The sequence below is a fragment of the Nicotiana sylvestris genome, unplaced genomic scaffold (genome assembly GCF_000393655.2).
Source record: "Nicotiana sylvestris unplaced genomic scaffold, ASM39365v2 Un00131, whole genome shotgun sequence".
NCBI classification, from domain to species: Eukaryota; Viridiplantae; Streptophyta; class Magnoliopsida; order Solanales; family Solanaceae; genus Nicotiana; species Nicotiana sylvestris.
In genome coordinates, this window is record NW_027184467.1 from 1 (window position 1) to 10,823 (window position 10,823).

The window sequence follows — 10,823 nt, forward strand, 5'->3', positions numbered from 1 at the left end:
ATACTTCTGCATCACCTATAACGATATGTAATGTATTAACAAAGCAAATAACGGAAATAATAGGTTTCTAGGTCTGCAGATACAAGGAATATTCTAAAAGGAATGAGTCAAAAGTGATTGGTCACCGCAAACTATGAAGAAAACACAGCAAAATACAGGATATACAATACTTAGATGCTCTAAAAGGTAGATTAATCCATGATTTTTTGTTTATTTTACACTTCTCAAACTGAGAAAGTGAAAGTGGTTCAAGCTATCATTTTCTTCTATACATGTCATTTCATATATCCTTTCTCAAATATTTATGTATATGAAAGTATCCTGATCCCTTGGCATGATTTCTTATATTGGCAATTGATTATTATTCTACAAGTGATGTTGTTGTTATTGGAATGTTGAAATCATGGAGTTATTGAATGAGTTAAGAAACTGGAGTTTTAGGCTACTATTGGATTCTGAGAATCTTGATGGTCTCTTTGGTGAGCATTGGCGAGTGTAAAAATCTGCTATAATGATACTAGGTTAGGAAGAAAAGTAGTAGGCAGCTTGTTAGGTAAAGTGGGGCAGTTTTTAGTTGTGACTGATGATAACAACCTTGGTCGTAGAGTAAGTTAAGCCTGGGCATGGAACTAGGAGGGTATTTAGATAGACTTAAACGATAGACATGTAGATAAAGCCAGCTTCCTTTTGATATCGTGTGAAGCAGCAATTTGATATCTTCTTATTGTTTGCCTTATTATTATGATGCCTATGATATACATTCTTGTGACAGAAAGATAACAATTTATATTTTAAGTACTTGTTGAAAAATAAGTTTGTTAAGTTAAAAACAACTTTCTTGCCAATGGCACTGTTTATATATATAAAAACTGAACTTATACAAACGACCACACAACTCTGAGGTCATATTCTGCACTTGAGTGATCTCTTCTCTGATTTGCCAAAGTGGAGTGATGTTGCTATACAAAGGTTGTTTGCGGTAGACCCTCGGCTTAGGATAAAAGAATATTGCAACTGATTATATAAACTATTGCAACTGCTTATATAAACTATTAGAACTAAGTTTACGATGCAAAACAGTAGGACAGAGGATCTTGAGTGATGTATGGTACTGACTGCAATAGTGTCAGCGTAATGGACTTTAAGTGAGGTATGGTACTGACTACATAATAGTGTTAGCTTGGTCCATTAAGGTTCATTATTTGGCTTTCCAGCAAGTACTACAGTGTAGAATGGATAATATCTGGACATCACCAATAACAACCCCTAGAAACCAGGAAATTAGGTGCGATATCCAAGAGGATTACGTGAACTTCAAGTTTTTATTTGTTTTGGTTATGTGATTAAGACAAAGATCTTCAACAGAGATGTACATGAAATTACATATCTTTATTGAAAACTTATTGTCACATGCATGGTTTCCTTACGATGAGTGGATGAATGTCCTTGAACTAGTCGGAAGTAAAAGATCAGTGACTATTTGGATAACTAAAAGTGAGTTAGATTCAATAGACTACTACGGAAGTTCTCTTATTAGTATATCACACCATTTCTTTTAATGTGATCTGACTAGATATGTAACTTAAGACATTAGTATGACCCTTTTTTAGTCATAAACATGGTAATTAATTTTCTTTTGAGTATGGTAACTGAACACACACACGAAGATGCACACTTGTATAAGTTATGTTCATGTTAAATGTATACACTAAAGCTGCAGGAGAGCTACCAATTATGTGCTAGATATGCCTACAGGGGTCCTTTTCTTCTGTCCCAAGAATGTTCTTCCATTACAAAACAATCTGATTGCTTCACACAAATCTATTCTATGTAACTTTGTAACTTTTCTATTCTATGTAATAACTAATTACTATAATTCTTTTCAGAATACATTTACATATATTATTAAGGAGAAGGTAGGTGAGACTTCAACTTCAAGGGATGAAGAAGGTTTTGAAGTAGGTGATGAAGAGATGGAAAGAAACATGGCAACAAATGGAGATGAGGAAGGAGAAAAAACTAGCGAAGAAACTATTGTGGATTTGTTGAAAACTATACCAGATGAGCAACTATTGAAAACTTGGATTGAAACAGTTGGAGGCGCAAAAAAAGGAAGAATTTATGGTCTTGGTCCCAAAAATTGTCTTCTGGCAGATTCATTGGACACTAATCGTGCATCCTCTAGTGCTTCTAATCCTCCAAATGTTCCTACTCAACAAATTTTTGAAACACCCGAATTTCAACAACTTCTTGATCGTGCAATGGAGCAACGGATGGAGAACATGTTGGCACGAGTGCAAGCAGATATTCGGGAGGATATGCAAGAAGAAGTAAAAGTTGCGGCTCGTGCTGTCGTGCGTGAGATGTTTGGTTTACCTTCTCAACCACCACCAAGCGGCTCTGGTTGTCCCCCATCTTAGAATAGTAGACTTTATGTTATTAATTATTTAAGTTAAGACATGTTTTATTTACCAATAGACATATATATACTTCGTTGTTCTAGGTTTAATAGTACTATGATTATGCTTATGTTCAAATTAATGTATTTAATTACTTATTTCGTCTCATGGTGAATTATGTAGAAAATTACATTCGTATTTCATCATTTATAACATAGAAATTATTCCTAGCTAGATTTAGCCTGGAAAATATCCCAAGCCTAACAAAATATAGGCTAGGATATTTATCAAATTAGCTACCAAATTAGCTATAGACAAAAATCCTACTAGTAATCTAGCTAGAACGTTTGTAAGTTTAGCTAGGGCTATTCCTTGCTATGTTATAATGAAATCAACGCTCACCACGCAAAATTTGCTTGGAATTTAGCTAGCTTAGTCGTAGCAAATATTAGCATGGAATAAGTCCCTGGCTAATAGCCTAGCTACACTTCAACAAAGTCAACATTGACCAAACAAAGTTTGCATGGAATTTAGCTACCACATGTCCTAGCTAATGATTGCGAGGGATTAGTGCCAAGCAAATATCCCTAGCTATATTAGCAACTGATAACATAATTTTCTAGCAAAATTTAGCTAAGAGCATATTAGCTATGGAATTTAGCTAAGGACAATTTCCTAGCTAAAGCGAAGTTAGCTAGGATCTTGGTAAGTTAGCTAGGATTTTGGTTTCTAGCTAATGTCATGTTCTCTTGTAGTGTTGGTTATCCATTTTCTAATTGGATAATATAGTTCTTATCCAACCCATTTTTTAATAGATAATATATGTGATAACTGCTTTGTTTTAACCATTTTGCCATCTCTAGTTGGATCCTACCGGCCAAAATTATGGCTAAGAAAATTGTGAATAAACTTGTAATAAGATAAAAAATAATTTCCTAGAACGTAATAGAATTGAATTGAGATTAAATTTACACCTCTTCGTATAGTTACATTATAAATTTTCTTGGCTTTTTTCGTATATTTACTTTTTATATTTTTATTTTCCATAATAAAAGTTCTAACACTATCACTGAATTAAACGTACAAGATACATTTCTTATACAAAAGAGCTCACTACAACATAATGAATCTACAGCTACGAAATACATTGTAGCTAAATATAAAAATTTCCGTGGCTAAACACTTTAGCCATAATATTTTTTTCCGTAGCATTCGTAGCAAAATGTAGCGTAGCTAAAAGTTAGCTACAAACTTTATATGATCCGTGACTAAGGACTAATACTTATTGCCATAAATATTTATGTTGTAGCTGTAATGGTAAAAATTTCTTGCCACAAAAAATATACTTGTAACAAGTGATTTTATTCTTTTGCGACGACAAATAAAATTTGTAGCTATCTTCATATTGTAGCCACAAGATTTTGTGTTGTAGCAAAAGATTTAATTTGTTTGTCGCGCAAGCTCAACTTCCGTGGCTAAACTTATAATTTACTCTCCTAGCAATAGTACTTGTGATTAGCTATGAATTCAAAAGTTCATAGCAACACATTAAAGTATTTGCCACAATAATTTTTATATCGTAGCTAAGAATTCATACTTTTAGCTATGAATTCCATAACTTTGTAGCAATAAACTGAAGAATTTGTCACGATCAACTTTAGCCACAAGAATTTATGTATTGTAGCTAACAATCCATATTATATCATCAAATATTTAAAACAAAATAGCAAAATATTTTTAATTTTTTAAATAAATGATATACATTAGTAAGAATAAATAATTAAAGGTTCAACAATATCATTCAAGATAAATTAGAATACTAAAATGTTGTTATACTCAAAAATACGATATTTTTTACAAGAAAAAGAATAATTTCATACAGATCCACAGTACATAACTCTTTTACAACTCGAATAATAAAGTTCTAAAAAAACTAGCTAATGTGAGTTTGGATAGGGATGGTAACCATCCGCGGACAGTGAAGAGAAATCAAAACTCATAAGTGCTCCAATGCTTTTTAATACCAGGTTCCGATGGCGAATTGAAAGACATTAGCCGATTGTATTTGTACCCTGTGCGTGAAAGAAATTGTTGTTTTTTGTGGATATCAAGAAGAAGGACGCAACAAAATAAGATCTTATAGCACTCCATCGATTACTTCACCTGGTGACACCACCTCATGATCCAGCAAGATTGCCATGTTACCCTCTTGATCTTGCAGGACTGCCACCTTCTATTTCTACACACAAATGAATACCTACACGATATTATGTAAAAAACTAAAAACAAAACTAATGTAGTAATAATAAAATTTTGCTAGCAAAACAACAAATAAACAAAATGGGAACTAAGCTATTGTGTATATAATGTTTTGAGTTTAGATTGTAGAAAAAAATTAAATTGTAATAAAAAATTCATTTAAAGTATAAATAGAATATTTTTTAGAATTAGTTGCAATACTTATACATCTATAAGGGATCGTTTGGTTTGAAGACAAGTTATGATGAGATCAATTATGCGAGGATTAATTGTCCTAGTATTATTTCTTGTTGATTGTTTGGTATGTCGTATTAATCCTGGGATTGTCAATTTTACTACTTTATCATGGGATAACTTATCCTGGGATTACAATTCTACCATCTGGCATGTATAAGTTATCCTGACATTTTTACTCTTGGGATAACGTATCCCAGGATTAGTAACCAAAAAAGGAATATGGCGGTACTAAATTTTTATTTCAGAATTATTTACCTTATCCATCATATCAAACGACCCCTAACAATTTGTTGCCTTTTATAGAGATTGATTTTATAGACATATATAACATTTAACATCTAAATTTTATTTTGTTTCTGATTAAAATATATCCAAAAAAATTTTAAATTTATTTATGTCATAAAAGAAAATAATATAATTTGTTTTTAAAATTTCAAATGATATTGCAATTTTATTAATTAAAAATTTAAAAATCTAATACAATATCAATAAGGTGGAACGTATGAACAAATATTAAAATATAAAAAGTTTCTACTTTTATATTTTTCAATTTGTTTCCCCTAGTTAACAGAGTTTTTTTATGTTCCCGACTTTTTCACTAAAATTTATTAAAGGTATGTCTCCAACAAATATAATTATATTATTTTTTTACTTTATAAAATAATAAACATATAGAATAATTAATATATAGATATTTAACCAATGATGTTATAGGGAGATAGTTTTACATGAGTATACTATTATAATGATGGATGTTGATAATATAAGAAAATATTGTTATAGAGATATAAAATATAAAACAAAAATCAGTTCCTAAGAAAACATATTGTTACAGTGAAATAATGGTCTAGAAGATGACTATTATAGAAAGATCAGATTGTACAACAAATGATCTATTATTAAAGAGTATTGTTTAGATTTTAATTATATATTTGAAATTAATAAAAAATTTAATTGTATACAATTATTAATTTTTCTCTATTATACCAAAACTCTAACTCTTTATGTTAAAATTAATTAATTAAAATATTTCTCTAACTTGTTACAAGATTATAGTTGTTTAAATTCTATATAATTTTTTATTCACACATCAATTGTAAATAGTTTGATTATTTTTTAGTTATAATTGGAAACTTACAAGTTATATTTATTTAATAAAATTATAATTAATTTTCTATGGACTTAGATATCAACAATATTAAATTCATAATACTTAATGTAATTAAATATATGAAAATTATATAAAAATGTAACAACTATTTCCACATTTTTTATATATCTTGAAGCAAAAATATTCATTTAGCTACAAGATGTAATTCCAATAGTTTAATGTGGCTAAGAGTTTACTATTTTTATGGTTAGTTTTAACTCATGAAAAAAAGTTAATGATTAGCTACAAAATTTTATCATATCAATAAAATTGTGGATATGTCGTTTCTCATAAAAAACAATTATATCTGCTTATTAGCTAAAAATTGCCATAATTTTTAAAACTTGAAGAAAATTAGTTTAGGACAAATATAAAATTGACCGGTTGGGCAAAACTAATTGCATTCTTTACCCAAGTATATAAAATAAGTGTATTATATGTATATGATACACATATATACAAAAGAGATTTATTTTGTCGATTATTATTTTTGGGAACGGCTAAAAATATATGTTTCTCATTAATATTTTTTTAGATACAACATTTAATTTCAAACAGATTTAGTTTGGTAACAAGGTTACTTGCGCTATAGAGAGCTTCAACCGTAGCAAAAATGTATAATTAGCTACAAAATTTTATCATAGTAATAAATTTGTGGCTATATCATTTAGTCATGACAACAAACTGCAGCTATTAAGCCAACTATTGCAATATTTTTTTTATAACTTGAAGCAAAAATATTTATTTATCTATAATATTTATTTTAAATAATTTGTTATGACTAGAAGGTTACTTTTGCTAGAAATTTTAACCCGTGGCCAAAATATGTGACTAGTTACGAAATATTATCATAGCAATAAATCAATGACTATATAATTTCATCATGACAATTAATTGTTGCTATTAAGCCAACTGTTGTCATGTTTTTTTTAAATAATTTGAAGTAAAAATATTTATTTAGTTACAACACTTTGTTTCAAATAGTTTATTGGGGCAAAACAGTTACTTTTGCTACAGTAAGTTTTAACTCGTGGCAAAAATATATATTTAGCTATGAAATTTTATCATACAAATAAATCTGTGGCCGTATCATTTTGTCATGATAACTAATTGTAGTTGTTAAGCCAACTATTGCCACGATCTTTTATAACTTGAAGAAAAACAAAATATTTATTTAGCTCTTCAATATATGAGCACTTATTTAAAAATGAATTATATATATATATATATATGAATACGTTGTCCCACGCAAATCGTTTACCTGTAACTATTCAATACCCCTACGAAAAATTGATCACATCGGAACGTTTCCGAGGCCGAATCCACTTTGAACCATCTCTCCTATATAACGATTATGACCCAAAAACCGAGTGAATAGCGAGTCAGTCATAATCCATATTCCATTATTGGATAGGTACGACCAATCCATTTTAACTGAAAATTTTTCATCAAAGTCAAAGCAAAGAACGATTTTTCTTTCCTTCGAGGCTCCGGGATAAAGATACAATTTTGCGTAAAAATTGTGAAAAAAAATTCGATTCATGTTTGCAAAAACAACGTTCCCTTCTTTTTCTTATAGGCATTGGGCAGCCCCTATTGCCCAAGGGCAAGGCCATGCTAGGCCATTCTAGAACCTTCTATAGAATGCTAGCTTCTTGTAGCTTGCATGGCAGCCAATTTGGCCGACCTAGGCAGCTTCCTAGGAAGCATGGGAAAAATGTGGGGAACAAAACATTCTAGGAGGGATTATTTGTCTTCCTAGTCTTCGACACAAGAAAGGGGTGTAGAAAAATCCTTTTTTATTGTGTCGAAACGAAAGAGTAATGATTCTTGATCCTGTTTCGATTTTTCCAGATGTATCAGAAACCCTTTACCTTGCCTCTTTTTTTCTCCTTTTTTGAAATAAATAAGTATATTTATTTAAAAGTAATAGAGTATATGACATACATAAATATCCACAACTATTAATAATAGTTTAAATTTTACATAACAAAATATGTAACTAACAACAACTGCAGTAAAATAAAATATGAGCTTGATAAGCCTAAAAGACAATTGATAAGTTCTGTTGATATAAGCAAGTAAACAAATGATATATTATTTGAGAATGAAGATTAATTTTGCATTTTAAACAATTATTTAATTTCATATATAATTACTATTTTATTCCTTATGGTTTTGGCCAAGCTTCTCAAGAGGCCAAAATTGTTTTTTTTTTCTTCATAAAAGTACTTTATTTTCCTAACTTGAGGTATTTGGTCAAGCTTTTTTGGGGATAAAAATAGTGATTTTGGAAAGAAGCAGAAGCACTTTCTGAGAAGTAGAAAAAAGTAACTTCTTTCCAAAAACAGAAGCAAAAGCATTTTGACTTTTCGTCTTACCAAAAATACCCTTAATAAAATATAGTAGTATATACCAAAATAACTGTTAAACCTAATACTTAGCAAGAGCAATATTTTATTTTCATATTTTATTTAAATAAAATGAAAAGATTTAATTATTGCTTGTAATAACAAAATTTTGAGATTATTTATTTACTTATAATATTAACTATATATTAAGTAAATCTACTCATGTCCTTATTCGTAATTTGATAATTAAAGTACTTTTTGAAAAACTTGGTCAAACACAAATTATTGCTCAAAAGTGCTTTTAAAAGTGATTAGCCAAACACAAACTGCTTCTCTTTTTCAAAAGCAATTTAAAAAAAACACTTATCAAAATAAGCTGATTTCTCTAGCTTGGCCAAACAAGCTATTAATCATATACAACTATTGTCACACCTCCTTTTTCCTACGCCCGCAAGGGCGTAAGGGGAGCTTTTCCATTTAAAGGACAATCGAAACAGGATTTGTTTATTTAATTCAGAGTCGCCACTTGGGAGATTTATGGTGTCCCAAGTCACCGGTTGAATCCCGAATCGAGGAAAAGAAATGACTCTATATTACAGTCCGCGAACCAGAAATTCGGATAAGGAATTCTGTTAACCAGGGAGAAGGTGTTAGGCATTCCTGAGTTCCGTGGTTCTAGCACGGTCGCTTAATTGTCATATTCGGCTTATTTATCTGATTTTATACATGTTGGACATGTGTGCAAATTTTAACTCTTTCCGCTTTTATTGTTGTTATTTTAAGAGAGAATTGCAACGTCGTGAAAACACGTCTCGAACCACGTCACATCAATGCACCCGTGGTTATTGACACATTTCGACTCCGTTGAGATTTGGATTCGGATCACATAAATGTGCACCCGAGTTTAAGAAAGTAACTTATTTAAAGCGCGCCTAAACTGACTAAAGCGTTATTATTTTGAGGAAAGCCGTGAAATTCATTAGACAGTCCATCCCGAAATCTAAAGTATTTGAACATAATATTTACTGAGGGCCCCGCAACTTCTACGTTTTATTTAGCGAGGCTCGTCTCATTTATTATTTAAAGGCTAATCCCAAAATGACTATTCTTCTTCTATTTATTTGTCTCTAAAGAAATAAAAGGGGGGGGGGACTAATTAGTTAATATTAGAAAATCCTATAGTCTATCATTTGAACCAAATCCATATGCTGGGTCAAGTTTGAACTACACGACTCGGTTATTTGATTCTGCTAACATTCATGAATAACTTAATTGATTCAAATTCAAGTAGACTATTGATATTAACCATTAACATGCAATTACTTGTTCCTACGTCGAAATAATGAGCTTAACGAACAAAGGAGAGGACATCAATAACTAGCATGTTGGGCTTTTTTTTAAAAGCACATTTAACGTGAAATCGGAATAAGCACCACATGTTGACTTCTGGATTAGTTGTAGGTTCAAACAATACTGATATTCGATTTTTAACTCAATGTTGACTGAAATCAGTACTAAACTATATTAAGTTTACAACTAATGTACATGAATTAACAGTTTAAACAGTCCTAATTAGGTACAAACCTCACAATCCACATTTCATTGAATTATAGATCAAATTGAACTATACAACTACTTATTATCTATATCTACTGAGCTACAAGTACATCATCAAATAATTAAGGGCCCGAGCATTTCCATTTCATGTTTACATCTCAAGGCTAAATCAAATTGAGCTTAGTTGTGTACCTGGATTGGAGTGAACAGAAGAATAAAGAGGAAGTCAGCAGCAATACAGCACAGCAGACAACAACAACAACAGCAAATAACACCAGTAGACAGCCAATTGGAATTCAGAAACAGCTCCAAACCCAGTTTCAAATCAGAAATAAAAAACACTTGACCACAGCTCATAACCAGTTGTGAGACCAAACAGCAACAACAAATAACTTTGGGCAACTAATTGGACCTCAAACTCAACAAGAAAACTAACCAGTGAACCTCAAACACTCCAGTAAACAGGCTGGAAACTGGAAACTACCCCCAACAATTGAAAATCAGGCACTTTACTTCAAGCTTGCAATGCTCTTTTTTACTGATTAAAGAAGGATCAAATGCAGAACCTAAGAGAACTAATTGCAATATATTTTGGTTTTTCTGTTCTTAAACTCTCCCCAACTCTAAAAAGCTGAATGTCTTCTTTTTTAAAATGCTGTCTAGGACTGTTTTCTAAAAGAGCTCTCAAAACTCTGAAAAACTTCCTCTGATCAAAGACCCCTTCTTTATATCCAAACACTGACCCTGCCAACTTGTAAGAACACTCAGGCAAAATTAAGAAACTAATTCTGCCCATAATATTCTTTAGAACTCCACTAGAGTATGTTTTGTTCCCCATTAACCCTTATTTTTTCTTTATTTAAAGTTCAA

The 10,823-nt window shown here is 30.8% G+C and overlaps 1 long non-coding RNA gene across 2 annotated transcripts; it reads right to left on the reverse strand.

Moving 5' to 3' along the window:
* Positions 1–4,172: 4,172 nt before the first annotated feature.
* On the reverse strand, positions 4,173–7,592 carry LOC138884863 (uncharacterized). 2 transcript variants are annotated; one of them, XR_011404888.1, is made up of 2 exons: positions 7,307–7,592; positions 4,173–4,638 (listed from the first exon to the last, which is right to left on the reverse strand). It is a non-coding gene; the product is annotated as an uncharacterized lncRNA (long non-coding RNA). The 2 variants fall into 2 exon arrangements; XR_011404889.1 differs by having other exon boundaries at positions 4,173–4,656.
* Between the last annotated feature and the right edge of the window lie 3,231 nt (positions 7,593–10,823).